This window comes from Haliaeetus albicilla, chromosome 12 (genome assembly GCF_947461875.1).
Source record: "Haliaeetus albicilla chromosome 12, bHalAlb1.1, whole genome shotgun sequence".
Lineage (NCBI taxonomy): Eukaryota > Metazoa > Chordata > Aves > Accipitriformes > Accipitridae > Haliaeetus > Haliaeetus albicilla.
This window is the reverse complement of record NC_091494.1, coordinates 28,630,737-28,650,095: the sequence shown is the minus strand read 5'-3', so window position 1 is coordinate 28,650,095 and position 19,359 is coordinate 28,630,737. Positions and strand designations below refer to the sequence as shown.

At 55.6% G+C, this 19,359-nt stretch overlaps 1 protein-coding gene across 1 annotated transcript in view; it reads right to left on the bottom strand.

Annotated features, from left to right (window-relative positions):
* Positions 1–17,066, bottom strand: part of ZNF710 (zinc finger protein 710) — a 33,964-nt gene extending 16,898 nt beyond the window's left edge. Inside the window, exon 1 of the mRNA XM_069798749.1 lies at positions 16,872–17,066. The gene's annotated coding sequence lies outside the window, so the exon portion shown is untranslated. The remainder of the gene's footprint in view (positions 1–16,871) is intronic.
* Positions 17,067–19,359: the final 2,293 nt, after the last annotated feature.

Below are 19,359 nucleotides of genomic sequence, written 5' to 3'. Positions count from 1 at the left end.
ATAATGGTTTTTAGTAAGATTAGGTGGAAAAAAATTGGGGAAAATGATGACTTCAGGTCCATATGACAGACAATGTCTCGGGAAGGGAGCAGCACCCCCTTTGTCAGATCACATTAAACCATTCCCCAATCGCTCTGTTGATATTGCTTTTAGTGATTCTTACCCCAGCCATTATATTCCTTGGTGAGAAGTAAATATTTACCTCTTTGAAGCCACTAGGTTATTGGCAAACTCTGACTGGAAGGGGAAAAGGAATGTTTTTCAAATAACTGGAGATTGCCATTTCTGCAGAATAAATGTATACTGAGCACGAAGCCGCCTGGTCACCCCCCATTGCCACCCAGGGATGGGGGAGCAGCCGGCGCCTTTGAGATCTTCCCAGGAACCAGCCGAAGCTGCTGAGCACAAAACTCTCTCTGGGCTTTGAAATGACACCCGCAGCGTCATGGAAGGAGGGGTTCTGCTTTGCAGCACCCCGCTCATGAGCGAAGCCTCACCATTACTGCAGGTTTTCAAGCAAGTTGTTTCTTTTCCCAGCCCTGGCCCTGTGCCCCATCATGCCGCGGGCTCTGCCCGGCAGCCCCGGCTCTGGCTGCGGGAGCCATCTGCGACTGCAATAAATTACACCGGGATTTATCCCAACCCAGCACTCAATATCTGCTGGGGAACCTTTGCTCCACGGGTAGGGAACTGGGCACCGCTCTGCTGCTGCGAGGAGGGTGGCAGTGCTGGGAAGCCACCATCCTGCTGCCGGTGAGCGGTGAGCACCTGCCCACCGAGCACCGACTCAGTGCAGGCACACGTGGCGTCTGGGCTGGCACCAGCTCAGGCGGCACCAGCCAAGCTCTGGCACTGCCCTTGCCCTTGCCCGCCACCACGGCATGCATGGCACCTTGGTGCCCGTCCTCCCCTGCAAGCAGGTCACCACTCTGCCCTCGTGGCCTCACCGTCACACACACACTACCTTTTTTTATCTTTGAAATACAGCAGCTGCATCTGGAAGTGGAATATAAATATCGAGGCCAAGCAGAGGCAAGGGCTCTCCCTCCCAGGTCGGATCCTCTCCCACCTCCCGCCAGCCCTCCAGAAGAAGATCCACATGTTTGACTAGGTATGGGCGCAGTGTGGTGTCCAGTTTCTGAGGAAAGCCTCCCTGCGGTGGGCAAGCAATGTTTCAGCTGATGGAAACGCAGGGTGAGAGGGGTCAGCTTGTGAGCAGCAGCGGATGCCGCAGCCGTTCGCTGCAGAGGGACGGAGCCGCAATCCCGAATGCTGTCGCAGCTTCCCAGCAGACAGGCACCCACGCCAACTCGGGACATCCCTCCTCCGGCTTCCCTTTATGCTGAGAATCCACTTTCCTCCTCCACCGGAGACTGAGCCTCCATCCCTCCATCGTCGTTCCCCGCCCCCAGCATCCTCTGCTCCTCCATCCCTCTGTCGCTCCCTCATTCTTCCCGTTTCCCTGGCAACGCCCATCTCGCGCTGGAGATCTGTCCCCTCTCTCCCTCTTATCTTTCTCCTTTCTCTTTCATCTATCTCCTAATCTCCCTCTCTATTCCAAACCTCTGTCCTTTGCTTCCTTTCTTTCTCTCTCCCTTTTCATCTCCTCCAATGTCTTCTCTATCTTGGGGTTACAATTATTTGAATCTCACTTAAAAAAAAAAATCTACTTCATTAACTGTCGTGCCACCAGCTCGCTTCCTGCTCCTCCCGCAGCCCACCCGCGTGGCTCAGGACCCCTGCCCATGCCTGAGCCCCGATGTGTACCTCTGCCAGAGGACAATAAAGTTACCGTGCTTTGGCAAGGCCCTTCCAACCTTCCTCCAAAGCCCTTCAAACAAAGGGGAAGCAGAATTCTCACACTACAAGACATTCAGGATTGGGCTACGATATCCCCCTCCTGAGCTGCCCACAGGGCTCACTGGCCTGCCTTTTGCTGTCAGGGCTGCAGTACAAGGAGTCCCTGCTTTGCTGTATTTTCCGTGCACATGCTATTCATCCCAAACCTCTGTTTTAGCAGGAGAGGAACAGCCCTGGGCATACACCCGTGCTCTCTGCCTTGCTTTCCACAGCAGGACCTGGCTGCCGGGTGCTGGGCGAAGCCTTGCCAGCCGGTCCTGAGCCCCGTCCTCCAGCCCCTCTCTAACACAGCCAACACGAAAGCCGGTGGCTCCAGTCCAACGCCTGTTCATGTGTCTTAGATCAGCCCTCAACTTCTACTTTATTTCAAAGCAACCTAGGGGAGATTAAAATTAATGGGGAAAAGATTCTTTCTGAAAATCAGTTTGGCCACGAGAGTGGCAGAAGGACGAGAGCCACCCAGGGAGGATGTGCTCCTCTGGGGTCTGGGGGACAGTAGGAAGGAGGAGGGGAGGCCTGGAAATGACTTGGCAGCACGGGGTCACTTCCAGGGGAACCCCATTTTGTGGTACGCAGCACAGCGAGTAGCCCATTGGTGCAGGTTCATTACCATGAATGCAGTCCCTGCAACGAGGGAAGTCTCCTTAGAAAACTGCTGTGCACAGATGGATTGAGCCAAAGCAGACGCTGGAGCCAGCACTCCACTTCTGCCAAGGGATCGCAAAACCTTTGCTCCTTGAGCAGCCAAAGCCACACCGAAGCCTGCTGATGGTTAATGCCCAGACCAGCACTTGGGCTGGGAGTGCTCGGAGCCCCAGCTGCCTTCCTTGAGGAACTCCTGTCGCTTTGCTACAGGACACAACAATGTCTCTTCTTTAGAAGACCAAACTGATCAAGCTTTAAGCCTGATTTATCAGCCCTTCTGTCTAGGCAGCTCTTCTCGAAGCAAGACGATGGAGCTGCAAGGACAGCTCTGATGGCGAGCTGCTGGTGGCACCAAACTGCATCTGAGGAGCAGTGGCTCGGCAACCAGCCTCATCCTGCTGAGCGAGGGTGTTTTCCTTAGACCCGACTGGAATCGCTGTGGCCTTATGGACATGTACGAGACCCTTCCTGCCCTTCTGCAGTGGAAGGGCCCGAACCCATGGAACCCTGGCACCCTGAAGCCCTGTGTCCATCAGATCTGAGCACAGTGACTCTCCATGGCCAATGCCCACCCTGCACCCCAGGGACCCGGCACCGCTCCCCGGCACAGCGCTCCAGCATGTCCCACGTTTTCTCATGGGCTACTTGCGCAAGCACAACGTTCCCCCTTCAAAATGATGCAAACGTGGCCTCTCCGTCCCCATCCACCTGCCTCCTCCCCAACGCCGCGCAGGGACACGCACCGCAGCAGAAAGCTCTCAGGATCTTGCTTTCAGAGCTTATCATCACGTCATGTCTTAAAATGCTCCTGTTCACTTGCACAGGAGCACCAGCAACAGAAATAGTGATTAAATACAAGTAATTGCTGTCGGAAGGTGCAGGGTGAGCAGTGGCTGGGGGTGAGCCCGGCCAGAGCTGAGGGAGAGGGGCTGCTCCTGCCTGGACCCCACTCTCGCAGCACGAGCACCCACACCCCAGCCGAAACAGCACCAACCTGCAGACCTCTCTGTGCTTTATGGGGGTCTGGGAATTTGTCAGCAGTTTGGGACCGATGGTGTTTGTGGTGTGGTGAGGAGCAGGGATAAATCCCACCCTGGCCAGCCATCCCAGCCTCACTTCAAAGGCTTCGCACAGAAACCTTGCTCTCCCTTGGAAAACAATTTTTGCTTTTAAGTGAAATAAACAGGGAAAGAAAGACTTTCAAGTTCCTCCTTGCTGCAATGACTTCTCTTCGACATACTCCCTTTCCTCTCCGAAAATAGAAGAGCTATTCAAAAAAGATGCGAGAAGAAAAAAAGGAACTGAATAGAGGAAAGAGGAAAGAAAAAATGGAGCCCCAAGGGGGTGGAGAAAAACAGAATGAAAAGACAGCAAAAGTAAAGAAAAGGGATGAAAAATAAAGGAGGGGGAAGAGAGAGACAGACAGAGAAGCTTTGAAAAGAAAGAATGCTCCCAGCCTGAATACAGTGTGCATGAAAAAAAGAGCGCTTGAAAAGAAACAGCCAGATGAAATGACCTCTCATTCACAGCCTGTGCCAATCACCACCACAATGTAAATCCTTTCTTCTTTTCTGCATTCTCTCTCTTTCCAGCGGGGGCAGAGGGAAGAGGAAGAAAGGGGAGTTAATTCTCAGCATAGCAGAAAATAAATCTGCTCTTTGCTAACTCCCTGAAAGAAACACCGAGCTACTTTTAAAATACCTCTCCCAGTAATCACACATGCAGATATGTAAAAAAAAGTAAACAAAATTCCGCACAGAGTGGCTCTGGGAAGGCCTGTCCTCACCATCAGGTCTCCCAGATGAAAAGCCACCATGCTGTCCCTAGGAAAAACCACAGAGCAAATACTCAGAGAAAACAAATCTGTAGAAACAAGTGTGGCCATGAAAAGCAACCGGTGCCACAGATTTGGGTCAAAACCCAAACCTTCCAAAGAACAATGATGCATGGTTGTGATGGACACAAAACTGGGTGCCCGATTCTGGGCCAGGCACTGCGGGTGCTGGCTCCATGGGGATTGGGGGGTTGAAGGGTGGGCTAGTGCCCAGTGCAGCCCCCCTTGCCCTGCAAACCCCAAACTCCTCAGCAGATGAAAGCAACAGCAGACAACCCTGCCAGGAGAGGCCTGATGGGCTTTTACTGCGGGTCTGCAAAACCCAGTACTGTCCCATTTTGTTCAGCATCTTCAGCAGAGGTGGGGGGGTTAACAGACCCTCACATGTGAAAATGAACCAAAAAGCGCAGTAAGGAGAGAGGCATTGTAATGTGGGACAAAGGGAAAGTAAAAGTGCAGTGAGAAGAAAAGACCGAAGATGGAGCCCACCAGGACATCAGGGTCCCCTAGGGACAGAGGGAAACCGAACAAGAGATAAGAGGCACCCTGGGTTCCCGCTGGCAGCAAGCTAGACCTGGAATTGCAACGCTGCCTGACAGCAAAGCAGACCCAGGCGGGAGGTGAGAGTCAGCAGCAGGCAGAGGACAACGTTCCCGCATGGGAGCCTGTAGAGCAGCCGCTCAGCATCGCTCCTGCTCAGCATCCCCCGGTGCCAGGGGTTAATCATAAACTGCGGGGACCTCAAAGCAAAGCAATAAAAGTGGCTGGAGGTCAGAGGAACTGATACACAAGTAGGAGCTCAAGCACCCTTGTATGTATAACCGGGCTGGCTGGTTGTAAAAGGGGAAAAACAACCAAAATGTTATAAATGTGAGATGTGTGCCACCCCAAAGGGAACAGGGATGTGAAACAGCTTCTTGGGCTGAGAGGACCGAGGGAAGATCCCCACAGCACGAAGACAGTCTCACTTTCAAGAGCATTGCTGTCCTTATCCTTGGGAACAGTTTAATATATTTTTTATATTCCCCGTCTGTGGATCTTGCCCATGTACAGGCCATGCTGCCCGCAGGATCGCATCTGTTGGGCCCGGCTGCCCCTTTTCACCTGGGCTCCGTCCTGCGCTGGGCTGCGAGAATGGAGAAATGGGGACACAGGGACTGCCCGGATCCATTCACGGCAGCCAGAAATTTCCAACCAGAGAGTTAAAAGGCTGGGAGGAAGGTGAACGCTCTAGACTGCACATCATTTTGCTGACAAGTTCAGTCTTCCCACGTGCTGAGCAATGGCCGGCTGGGAAACGCTCCCCCCGAGCCCCCGCGCCTGGGCGGAGGTTACCCCTCTCACTGCAGGGAAGGGCGAGAGGGCAACTGATGGCCCTGGGGTGAGCAGGGACAGGAACCTCAGCACAACGGCCAGTACGGTCACGCAAAACCCTCCTCTGCTTCTCAAACAGCTGCTCCTGGTGTTGGAGAAAAGGGGGTCCCAGAGCCCTGCCAGGGCTGCACCTCCGCCCCTGCCCCCCCGGCCGCCCACTCTCTGCAGGGATGCTGCGCCCACCGCGGCCGAGCATCGGCTGAGCTCTGCTGCCGGTGCCACGCCACCGTGCAGCACAAGGACAGATGCCGGACGCGGCAGCAGCGCCAGCGGCGGCACCGCGTGCCCGGGGAGCCGGGGCTGCTTCGTACCACAGCGCTCACCGCATCCGCCGTCACCTCTGCTGGGCCGGGTAATATGATAATCATAGCCAAGGGGTTCTAATTTGAGTGTGTTAATTAATCCTCGACTGGATAATCTTTCACATGTTAAACTTGTCAGAGCTTCTGAAGCCCACTATTACTGATAAGTGGAGCCGGGCCCCGCTGCCGGCATGGAGTCTGCTCTGAGGAGAGGGCGAGGAGCTGTCAGGTGAGGGGACATTGCAATCTGTGAACTTCAGATTTTCAGGCTGTTCTGCTTTGGAGAAAACTGCTACTAACCGCACCAGCCCCTGCAAGCCAGCAGCCATTGGGACATCCTTGAGTGCACCACCACCAACTGCAGTTTGCTCTTACTGAAGGGAAAAGATCCCTGATAAGCCTTTGTGAGGCAAAGTGCAGCCAAAACAGCGTGGAGGAACGCAGGACCTCCTAGCTCAATGTCTCAGGGAATTACCTCCAACACATGAGATCTTCCCTGTAGAACTCACAGGTGACACCAGCTGTGGGGGTAGAAATGTTAAATAACAAACACACCGAGTGCAATTTTCTATAGCCCACAGGTGAAAGGAGGGACAATCAGAGCTTTCCTGCAGCGGGCAGGCAGAGGTAAGGGCAGGGGCTGGGGAGCCCCTGGACCCCCTCCCACCCGTGCCAGGCACCAGGCTGGGCCCTCAGGGAACATCCCACTTCTGATTTCTCTGATAACAATGCTATTGGACGTGCTGCATCATTTTAGGAGCAAAACTGACTGCTTGGCTGCAAACACCACATTACTTTCAGATCCACAAGGTGAAAAATGTTTCAGATCTTTTTCTGAGCAGCTCAGGAAGACGAGTGTTTGGAAAGCATGGTTCAGGGAAGATGGAGCAGGAGGTACTAGGCAAGGGTTCCCGCCGGTGGCAGTTCATGCAGTCTCAGGTCAGGACTGACCAAGGAAGCGATCGTGCCAAGCCAGATATGGAAAATATGGTATCCCCCGGCAGTGCTGGCCAGGCAAGGTGAATGACAGCCGCAGGCATCTGGGGGGGATCTGCCGATGGGGCACATGCAGCATGGTTGGATTTGTGGGACAGGGGAACAGCCACGCAGCCCAGGGGACATGGGCTGCTCTGCCCAGCTCCAGGGCATTCCCTGGTCTGCCCTGTCTTGCTGCTCTCCTCTCGGAGCGATCCTTCCCCAGCCCTGGGGCGCCCAGCTCCATCCCCACCGCTGGACCGGCCGCCTCACAGCCACCCACGGGGGACACCGAGCACACGGTGACAAACAACAGCCACAGCATGGCTGCCTGCCGGCCGCCAGCGCCAAGGGCTTTGGTAGCTAAAACCTTGTCCTGGCAACAGGGCCATTGCAGCCGCGCTGCCCTGCTCTGTGCCGCCGGTACCTGGCGGCATGAGGCCATAGCGAGGCCGTTTCTGCCTCTGACTGCGCCTGCGTGTGTTAGGGGTTCAGCTGGGAATACAGCTAACACCCCGCATTGCTTTCATTTTCTCAAAGCTCAGCAAACAAGTTTCCAAGCACCAGTGTGTGCACACCAGCCCCATCCACAGCCACCCTCCGTACGCACTGCCGGGGGCCAGGGATGGCGGTTTGTCCTGAATCCCCCAGCCCTGAGCAGCGACACCGCGGAAACACAAAGAGTCTGTTTCAAAATACCAAACTTTGTTATTAAAGGAAAAATCCTCCAGCACGGAGCCTAACCTGACACAGATGAAAAGTCTGAAACAGTGACAGGTAAAATTCAAGCCAGTGAAGTCAGAGTGACTGATATGGAAAACGCCTCTTCAAGCCAGGAGGCACTGCATCTGCCCTAATGAAGGATAATGAATGTACAGCAGCCACAGGACGGGTACTTCAGAAAATAAAGGCTGTATATGTAATTTCAGACTACTTGAGAGTCTATGAGAGAGTGAAGTTTTGGGATTTTTTTTTTTTCTTTAAGCTGAGCTACTTTTTATTCCACTTCAGACACATCAGTGAGGAACCTATTGGGGTGATCTGTGCAGAAAGGGTCTCTGCACAAAGGACTCTGCATCTGCTGTCCCTCACGTTCCTGGTGACTTCAGGGGAGCAGAAATTTCGATTTTGAAATCTGAGTCTTGAAATGCATCAGATTGGAGCAGGTGCGAGCACAGGGAAAAGCAGTCCACAGGGACACCTCTGCTCTCCCGGAGCTCCAGGAGACGCGTCCAGCAGCTGGGTCCCTGGGTGCTGGGGGCAGTGGTCTGCACGTTCTCATCAAGGATGGGGTGCGTAGCCCATGTGATTGGATTTACATGCTTGCCACTGGCCGCCTACAAACCATAAAAGCATTGGCCTTTCTCCACGGCAGATGTCTTTTAAAACCACAGCAGCCAGAGGACCACGGCTGCTTCTCTCACGGGGGAAGGCAGAGGTCTTTGCCAGTCTGGAGGAACGCTGCATTAACTGCATACTTCTGTGGGGCTTACATGGCCAAGTTAAAAAGAAATTTCCACTTATTGCACTTACGTTTTTGTGTATGTTACCATGTTCTGAGAGTTCACCTAGCACTCCTAACTCCAAGTGGAGGCTGAAACTTTACACAAGAGCTGCATATTTATTTATTTTTTTAAATGGAGTTCAGAGGACAGAGTTTGGCACCGCCATCCGGAGTGTGGCACACCAGCCGGACCGTCAGGCACAGACACAGCCTCGCACATCTGGAGCTCACCCTGCACAATGCCCAGGGCCCTGCAGCTCACAGCCGTTTCACTCCTGAAACCGGAGCAGATGTTGGGCAAACCTAGGCACTGGAGGAAATGCGCTCAGAAAGAGCTCACTGGCTGATATAAGGGAAAATGCAGGGGACAAACACTGGCCATGACTGAGGAGGGTGGGAAAGTTTGTACTTTTTACTCATCTTAATAAATATTTTATAATGTAACTACAAGGCTGGTTTTGTCTATAGGCGTTTTGCCTTTGCTTTGGCAGCAGCAAGGGCTGGCTCGCACTCGGGTCTGCTTGAACCACCCCAGTCCTCATTTTCATCAGAATCTGCATAATTACTGTACTTCACACTCTTTCTTCTTACAGCAAGAAAGTCCTATAAATATACAGAATATTCAGCTGTTGAAATAATTTGCTTATATGTGTCCCTTGTTGATAATCATAAAACGAAACCAAACCACTCAAGCCCTCATAAATCAAGGCTTGCTCTCTGCAGACAAGTTCTGCAATTACCCTGACGGGCTTCACAAGCATGTGCTGAATGGCCAAGGCATAAAATGGGGAAGGACAAGAAGAAATTCAGCAAAGAGGTTTGGCACCACTGTTGGAAAAGGCTCTTTCAGTTCTGCCTACAGTTCTGTTTTCTAGAAAGTCGTTCTTCTCTGGAGAGCACCCGTGCCTACAAACCCAGGCGCCGGGTCTGCAGCTCCTCTGAACAGTGGCAGAAGCCTGCAATGAGCTGGTCTGCCCACAGCAGCCACGGGTACTCATGAGCAAGGGCTGAAGGGTGAGCCTCTCGCATGGTGAGCGCAAAATAGCCACGGAGAACAGATACCGACATCTCCGGAGCAAAGCCAAGGGGCAAACCAAGGAGGGCAGGTCGATCAGTGCCTGAAAATGGTAACTCTCAGATGGCTCAATGAAAAAAAAAGATTGCAATTGGCACAGAGCATGGAGATATTAAAGTTCATATTTTATGGTGCCCCCGTTTCAGATGGCCAAGGGGTCAGTACTCGAGAGCTGAATGTCCTCTGCGAGGAAGGAGTCTCACAATCCCCACAGATTTGTGTCCTGGCTGGGAATGGGAGTCAGCTCCCTGGAATACCTGTCCCTACAACAGTAACTAACAATTCCCAAAAGCAGCTGCTGGCCAGGCCAGTCCTGGACACTTCTGATCTACCCAGCCACGATCAGCATCTCCCCAGCAAGGTCCAGGACGAGCACAGCTGGACTGCCTGTGGGCCAGCACCTACCTGCATCCTTTGCTGGCTCCGCTCCAGTGGGCACATTATGGCCAAAATCTCCGCTCACTGTCCTGAACCTTAAAACCGGAGCCGTGGTCGGCACTGGGGGAGCAGTGGGAGAGCTGAAATGAGGGCGTGATGCCAGCGTGCTGGCAAGGGGTGGTGGGAGAGAGAAACTCGGCAAGGGGAAAGAGAAAAGTGCTGAAGTGGCAGCAGGTCGGTGGGCTACACTGATCGCCTCCTCTCCCGGAGAGAACGGCGTATTAAACGTCAGACAAAGGCCTCCCCAAGGGAAAACATCCCAACACTGTCCTCCAGCTCGTGCCCTTATTTCCAGTCCTGGCAGTGCTGAGCCCACAGGCACTGAGACACCCCCCGACCCGGAGTTTAACACCCCCCGGCCAGGGGCTGCTCCGGAGCCCTGCCCAGCTGCAGCAGGAGGAGGCAGGGGCTGCCCCCCCAGCCCCTGCCGAAAGGGCCCTGAGACAGCAGCCTCAGCACAGGGATGTGAGAACAGGCTGAGGGTGAAGGAAGGGAAAAACACCAACTAGGGAGCACTTAAAGAATTAAAAATTTGAAAGAAAAAGCACGGAAAGGACAGAGAGCTCGTTAAACCTAGGATAACACAGACGAGTGATGAGATGTCAGGAGAAAGAGGAGGGACGGGAGAAGTGACCTGGCACCACGGAGCACGGACATGAGACAACACTGCTACCAAGAAACAGGAAAGATAAATTTAGAGGCAGCCAGTGAGCGCTCTTCCTCCTGCAGCTCTGCTCGTCCTTCCTCCCCCTCCTCTCCCTCGCCAGGTCACCCATGACCACAGCCAGGACATGGGCTCCAGCCTGGTCTGGCTTCTGCCTGTGGGGGGCAAAGCCCAGCTCTCCCCCCCGCCTGGTGGTGCTGTCGGCCAGTCCTGGCCCTACCCAGGGAACAAACCCAGCCCTGCCATGGTGCCTGCTGCGGAGCGGTGGTGGGAAGGATGTTAAAGGCTTCAGATGGACAGTGAGCAGCAAGCCCTAAAGATTTCATTTCTGCACCAACTGTTTGTGGCCTCAGCCTGCAATCCCCACAAAATTCCCCTTTTGAACTACAGTGGCTCCCATGCTGCCCAGCAAAGTGCGTCTGGGCATACAATGCTGAAGCAGAAATACGGTTTCACATACACAAGACATGGAAGTAAAACAATGAACACATCCATGTGCTGCTTCCTAGTTAAAACACATTCTTCCCCAAACTGACGTGCTGAGATAAAGCCTTTAAAGGACTGACTGATATTTCCTTCTTAGTCAAAACCTCTTTGTGTCTGTCATTCGCAGGCTGTGCTGGAGATACTCATGGTTTTGCATGCAAGAGGGGAGCATGCTGTTTGTCAGGGCACAGGGGCCCACAGAATGATGTGCTGAAGAGCAAAGGGAAACAGATGAAGAATAGAGTTTTGACTTTACCTAAACTCATTCATTCCAATCACTCTGCGTCACAGCATCCATTTAAAACACACTTGCACTGGACATTGCTTTTTGCTGCAGTACTGAAGTCTCCAACCCCAGTGCCCGGCCGGGTACGGATCCACCAGGCACCACAGCAGCACCTGCACCACCGAGACCCCCAGCCTGTGGGCACTTCTGAGGTGCAAACACGCACGCACACACACACATGCAGCACTGGGAACTGTTGAGCAGTACCATTTTTAGGCCATTTTCGGGCCAGAGCTGTGGCATGTTTGGCATCAATAACCTGTTCCTGGTCCTTTCCAGCCACCTGCTCCGAGGGTGGGTTTGGGTGCTGCACCCACCTTCCCCCTGCAGCCCTGGGCAGGCACCCCCAGCCCTCCCCACCCCTCTGCCTGCCCCATCTAGCCTTGGCTGGGGGGTCCTCAAGCCACTGGGGCCACCTCCGAGCGCCGAAAGCCCAGCCTCGTGCCAGCACCCACAGCTCCTCTTCGGCAGCTCCAACCTTAGGCAGGGCTCCTGTTCAGGCAGCGCAGACCAAACCTGCTCTGGTCATTGCTCCCCCTCCACCATCTACCCACCTGCTTCAATTGCTGCTCTCCCAAAGCCGTAAAGATCCCCGTTATTAAATGTTCTCCACCAAAATTTGTCTGCTTGCACGTCTGTCCTCACCAGCCTTTTTCATACCTCATGTGTTACACACCCAGTACATCAGACAGATTTTCATTACTGTGACCCCTGAACTGCTGCAGCCTCTGGGGTGGATTTGTCAGACTGCTCCCCGTCACTCACGCTGTGACCACCTCTGCACCACCCTCTGCCTGAAAACTTTGTGGCATTTCCAGTGGCATCATCCCTCCTGCTTTATTTAGGGAGCAGCATCCCACCCATCAGCACTTCCAGCTGTAGCTGCATCCCAAAGCTCTTCAACTGAGCTCCCGGCAGCAATGCTCAGGTCCAATTCTTGGTTGATTCAGTTAATTTTTAACCTTCTAAGGTGAAGAACAGTTATAAATTTTCCTCTTTTGTAGGTTACTGCTCAGCTACCCACAAAAATGTCACCGTCACCGCGCTCTGCACTGTGCTGCCCTTTCCCTCCTCTGAGCCATTCCTGGAAAGCAAGTATCACTTTTGGGGGTAAAACAGCATTTCACTAATTTCCCACTCATCCCTTCCCGTGTGAGTTGTGCATTGCTGAGCTGTGCAAGGCCCAGTGCAAAACCCCGGTGCTTCTGCTCCTCACCGCCCTGTGCCGCGCAGGCAGCCAGGTGCTCTTTGCCAACTGGCTCCCTGCTGGTCGCTGCTCTGGGACCTCCCTGAGACCTTGGCAGCCTGAGCAAATGATGCCCCAATCCTCCTTCATCCACTACCGCACCAACAAATCACACAGATCCTGTGCATTGAGGGAGACCGCGCTCTGTGCTGGCTGGATCTTGCCAGCTTGGGACTCCCTGGTGACCCAGGAGCGCATCTGAATGTACACCGGTCCCTCCAACTCACCACCTGTGAGCGTGAGAGCCCCAGCCTCCCGATCCCGCATCTCATTCCCACAGACTTGCACGAACCCAGTGTAACATTTTCGGCCCCCCAGCCTTCAGGAGGGCATTGCCTGTTTCAAACTAAAAATAACGTGTCTTGTTTTTTTAAAATCCATTTGTACAACTTGGATGCCCCCGCAGACTCCTGGACAGACCCCAGGGCTGCAGGATGTACCTTGTTCTAATTTAGCATCCTGCCCCTGCACAGCCTCTGGTGCTCCCACATCACCCAATTATCTCTTTTTTATTTCAGGAGCAAGCCTTTCGAAGTTTCACATGAACTTTCTACAAGTTTTTTCCTTGCCCTACACAAAAGACCAATCCGGACACTGCCTGTCTCCCTCATTTTCTCTGCTGTGAAATCAGAGGTGGCCTGAGAAGCAAGGAAGGAAGGAAGGAAGGAAGGGTGGGAGATGAGGCTTTTCTTCCCACTTGAGAATGTTCACAGCGATCCAGGAGACCTGGCATCTGAAAAAAAAAGAACCTCCCCTCCCCCAGCTACTTCTCCTTTACTAAAAACCCTATGGTACTCTGCGGCGAACATTGTGCAAATGTTCAGAGAAGCGGGAGGAGGGCGATAGCACAAGGGCATGGTGGAAGCTACATGCTTTACAGAGACATTTTTACACAGGATGTTTATGTGTTGTTTCTATTTATTTTCATTAGAAATACTTTACTGTCACTCAAATGGTGGACAGACAGTTGTAAGTAAAGACCAGGAAAATTTAAGATCATGTTTCCCCCCCTTAATTTAAAGTTTGGGAAAGAAACTGCATTACGTGCTCATTCTCTCAGCAGGAGAACCCCGCTCCTCCATCGAAACCAGGGCAAAGAAGAGTGGCAGCCTCCTATTTTTTTAAATACAGAAACCCCTCCACAGCTCAATCCAGCAAGAGCACCCTTCCTGATCAACTTCATGCATTTCACTCCACTGCCCCATGCTTTTGACAGAAATTGTTTTTTTAGGGACAGCCGCGCCTGGACGCGGGCGGGCTGACGTGGGTCCTTCTCCCGACACAAATGCCACCACAACTTGCTGCCATTTGCGAGAAGGACCGAGGAGGATGAGAGCTGTGCACAGGGCTGGAGGAGGAAAATGTGGGACAGCGGGACAAAGGGAAAACACTCATCACTGGATCACAGTCCTCTCTGCCCAAGGTCAAGCCCTGTGGGAAGGGCTCAGGGACCTCAGCAAGGACCGTGACTCATCCCAAGGGCTCCCGGCCGCCGGCAGGCACAGAGGACGGGACCGCAGCACTCCCGGCACATCTCGGCCGTCCAGCAACATTCTGCCGGTCAAACCTGTGCTGCCTCCATGGCAAGCACGCCCTGAGCAGGTATCTGGGACATTTCATGTGCTGCCCTTGCTGCTGGTGAACCCACTCGCTGTCTCACAGGAGGAGATGTAACAGGTTGAGGGAAATCCAACCCCATGGCGGGCAGCAGAGGGAAGGGGAAGCAACGGCAATAAAACTGGCAGGAAACCCCACACTCCCAGCCTGTCAGGGACAGCACTCAGCTCTCCCCTTGCCTCTGGTCTGGCCCTGGCCTGGCAGAACACTGAGGACATGACCTGCTCAGCTGATAGTAAGGAGACCATGCTCCAGCAGGTGCTGAATTGGAGCCTACTTCTCAAGAAAGAATAAATGTAAAATAAATCTAAGGAGTGTAGGCAACACTCTCACTCACAAGATTTTATGCTGGCACGTTCTTTGCAGTACAAAACCACCATTTTGCCTATTCCTTAACATTTCCAGTGGTACAGTAGAGCAGGGTGATGTTTGCGCTCATCCCTCTCTACACTGTGTTTCCTAAACTAACTTAAAAATGAAAAACCTTCTTTGCATTGTGGTCCAATAAAACCAACTAAACCCCCTTTCTCAGAGATTAAACCAAACCCTGCCAATGTCAGAAGGAACAAGAGAAGACACGCTACTTGGGCACTGTGGAAGATGCTCCCATTCCCTCCGCTGCAGGTATCCGTGTCTGATCCTCCGAGTCACCTCCCAAGTTTAGGTTGGGAATGCTTCTTGGCGTGTAGCAGAGTCAAGTTACTGTGATCTAATTTATCATTTTATAGGGATATAATGGGATCACTATTCAAAGAAGGCATTAATGGAAGCCTGCTCACAGAAGAGGAGCCCAGCCCAGCAGATTTGTTATCTGGGCTCTGCCTGTGCTGGCTCTTGCTGAGGAGGATTTGCCTGGCTCCTGTGGGTGGGGAAGCTGTCACCCAGGGGTGGGAGCAGTGGGGACCGGTCACAGCATTGCCGTTCACTGCTGAAATGGTGTTTGCTGCTGCAGCTGCTGCTCCCTAACTGACTGTCAGGAGTTGGTTACCCCCTGGGGCTCCAAAGGGGACGCTGAGAGGAGTGTCCCTGTTGCGACTTCTCAGGAGTCTCCCTGGGAAAGCCGTGGGCCTGGGGTCTCCCTCCAAACTAAGATGCATTTGTGAAAATTCTGCAGCCAGCCCGGACTACCTGCACAAATCAGACTGAAACTGTGTTTGCTGGAACCGCTGAATATACGGCTTCGTGAGGCTGGTTGAAATCAGTGACATGAGCAGCCACCAAGCCGAGGCCGGGAGTGTGGTGTGAAGCGGGTCCCTCCCAGCAGAAGCGTGGGAGCCTGGCCAAGTTCGTGGTGCTGCTGGGTCCGGACCCGGTGGGAAGTCAGGCTCCAGGGATGTCGCCTTCCACTCCCATCACTCCCCCTCCTCTGCCCACACAGGCTGCTTACAAATAAACTACTAATGATTGACTAATTAATTAATTATAACTAATTTAACCACTGCATCCTGTTGATCAACAGGGAGCTATCAAAGAGCTGCACAGACAGGGAGTCCCGGACCAGCCACTGTCCCCAGCAGGGAAGCAGAAGACAAAGCAGCCCCTGGCCCGGCAGCAGCGATGCCCCCAGCCCAGGACCCTCCCATGGAGCCATCGGGGGTCCCGACACCGGCAAATCTGGGGGATGCCTCCGTGACGGAAAGCACAAGCGGGGCCTGCCTGATGCAGGACGGGGCAATCTGGGCCTTGTGGAGTCACCCACCCATTTCATTTCAGCTCCCCCCCCCCGCCCGTGGCACTTTCCCTCTGTTGCTGTAAATATGGGGAGCACACCCGGGACAGCCGCCGCCGGGCCGGTCCCCAGCGCCTGGAAACTCTCCCCAAACTTCGGGCGCGGTTTTCGCCCCCGCCCCGGTCCCCGTCCCGGTCTCGGTCCCGGTCCCCAGCCGCCGGCCCGGGCGTCCCTCGCCGCCCCCCGCGGCCGCCTGGAGGAGGGGGGCGGGCAGCGGCTGCCCCTCGCCGCGGGACGAGGATGCGCCGGGTCGGGGCACCCCGGGGTGCTGCTCAGCGACCGCCCCGACACCCAACCCGCCCTCTCCCCCTCCGGACTTCTCCCCCCCCAGCCGCTCCCCGGAGCCCCCGCCGCCCCCCTCCCCGGTGCGGCGGAGCCCGGCCCGGGGGTGATGCTTCCACCGGGCTGCCGCGCTCCCTCCCTCAACAGGTAACGACCGGGCGGCCGGGAGCCGAGCCGAGCCGGGCCGGGTCGGGCCGCCCCCCCCCCCCGCCCTCCCCGCAACTTTATCGGCCCCGCGACCGCGGAGAAAGTTTGCGAGCGGCGACAGGGAAACTTGGCGGCGGGGAGCGGGGGGGGGGGGGGGGGGCGGCGGACCCACGTGCGGAGCGGGCATCGCCGCCGCCGGTCCGTCCCCCCCCCGCGTCCGCGTCCCCGTCCCCGTCCCCGTCCCTCCCGCCGCCATCGCTCCCGTCTCCGTCGCGGGGGGAAGGTGGAAGTGAAAGAGAAGGCGGCGACATCTCGGTGGCCCCGGCTGCGGACCGACGGTCTCCCCACGGTGGAGGGGGGGGCGGCGGAGGTGGGGGGGTGGGAAGCGCCCGGCGGCGGGGACTCACCGTGGGCTCCCACGGCGGCTCCGCAGGACGCGGGGCGGCGGCGGCGGCGGCGGCGGCTCCGGGCCCGGCGCTGGGTGCGCAGGAAGGAAGAAGGAGGGAATGAGGCAGGGCTGACGTGAAGGGATGCAAAACAGCTCCTCCTAACTCGGCCGCCGGCGGCCGCCCTTTATCTCCCCGCCGTGCCCCCGCGTCGTCCCCCCCCCCCCCAAGTTTCCCGAGCACCGCGATCCCCCCCCTCCCCCCGTTCTCCCCAACCCGCTCATCCCCCGGAGCCGGGTCCGCCCTCGGTACCGGTTGCGGGAAACAAAGCTGCGGGGCGCGGCTCGTCTGATGGTAATGGGGATGGGGGAGTCCGATGGGGACCCCCCCCCGCGCCGTGCGAGGACGGTGCGGGCGCGGGGTCGGGCTGGCCGCGACCACCACCGGTCGCGGCCAGCCCGACCCCGCGCCTGCACCCTCCCCGCACAGCATCTCCTCCTCTGCAGTGGCCACCCAGGACCCCCAACCCCAGGGGTTATTTTATCCTGGAGATGAATATCCCTTGATTTTGGGGGCTTATCACCCCATAGAGGGATGCTCAGGGGGGTTACGCACTGCCTGGAGGAGTCGTGTCCATAGGAATGGGTGATGGGACGCCTCTTTCCCAGTCGGCTGGCAGGCATTGCTCTCCTTCATGGTGACGGTAGGTGTATGGGAAAGATGAGCTGTGCCCCAGAAACCTTGCAGGGGTTACGTTATACCAGCCGATGGCAAGGCTCCCCTCTCCCCAAAATAGAAAGGGATGAGTGGAATTAGGGATGTTCCAGAAATCTGAGGGTCTTGTGGTGGGGGGATGCTCTTTACTCCCCCCAGGGAGGCCACAGGCAGTGGTGGAGGGAGAGGCCAAGGTCTACCGCGGTGGGGAGGCAGGATGGGGCCGTGGTGGCAGAAGGTGGCAGGTCTCCGAAGGGAGGGACGGGGGTCATAACGTGGCACGGTAAGGGGAAGGGTTGGCAACTGCAAAGTGTCTTACAGCTGTGGACGGGGGACAGGAGCTCTGGCTCCCGTCACAAGGAGGATGAGGGTCTCCTCATGGAAGAAGGTGTACATGAAGGCAGCTGGGATTTGGCTGGTGCATCAGGAGATGGAGATTCTCATCTCCATGGAAGCAGGTGGAGCTGGACAGACTAATCACAGCAAAGAGTTTGTCTAAAAACGCAGTCTTTTGTCTGGCAGACGCACATCTCGTTTCCAGTGGTTTTTTGTATTCTGGGGTGAAAATTGATCTCACTGATCCGTTTAAGCTGTCAGTGCCTGTGCTTACGGCTTCCTACATCCACCACGCATGTTGGAGGGCTGGCCGAGCAACCCCTGTCATGTTACTGCTGCTGCTGTCTGGCCAGCCCAGGTCAGAGCACTCCAGAGACCTGACCTGGCAGACGTGAGCGTTCACCTAAACCAACATTTCTCTCCTCGTGTTTGCAATCCTGCCTCACCCTGCGAGCTTCGCTAAGGACCGACTTTGCCGGCGCAAATATTTGCAAATCTTAAAGGATCATAAACGAGGCCGAAGGAGATTCGCTCTTCTAAATTCCCATGGACGCCCCGGCTGTCGCGTGCCCCCAGAGCACGCCCAGCACACCAGTGGGACGTGGGGCATGTGGGGAGCGCCAGGCATTGGAGTGGGGCAGCCCGAGCGCATGCAGCAGGACCGGGCTCAGAGGTGGGGAGCAGCCCCTGCCCACCCGCCTGTTGGGGAGCAGCCCCGCAGCCACCTCAGCCAATCCGGATGGGGAGACATGGGGGCTGCAGCCACCTCAGCCAATCAGAATGTGCAGACATGATGCCTCAGCCAATCAGAGTGTGGAGAAACGCGGCTGCAGCTGCCTCAGCCAATCAGTGTGCTGGGCCAGGAGCACCCACAGCCTCTTGCAGTTGAGGAACACCAGGTGCCTGCAGAGGTCTCAGCCAATCAGGGGTGGTAGAAGTGAAGCTCAGCCAATCCGTGTCCCTCAGTGGAGGCCGGTGCCTCCCACCCTTCCTGGAGGACAGCGGGTGGGATGTCCCCACTGGGCAAGGTGGCTGCACCCTGCTTGTGGACGGTGCCAGCCTGGGGCAGTGGGGGGGGTCTCCATCCCTGGAGGCACCCACAGCCCGGCCATGGCCTGGGGCCGCTGACTCTGGGTGACACTGCTGGAGCAGCGCCGGGGGCAGGGAACCCCCAGAGGTCCCCTTCATCTAATGCAGTCTTCAGCCCCCAGCGAGAGAGGTTCTGCCACCAGAAGGGTGCGATCTGTGACCAAAATAGGAGATTTCCTTGCTGCCATCTAAGCTGATTTCTTGATTTCTCGACATACAGCATCCCACACGCAGCAGCAGTCCGTTGCCATGTTTCCTCTTGGCCAGCTTTTGTGGACTCCAGAAGTTCTTCCCCTCTCCTTTCCTTACAGGCCAAGTTCTTGGGCTTCTTCTCATTCTTCTCGCTCCCTCCTGGATCCCCTCCAATTGC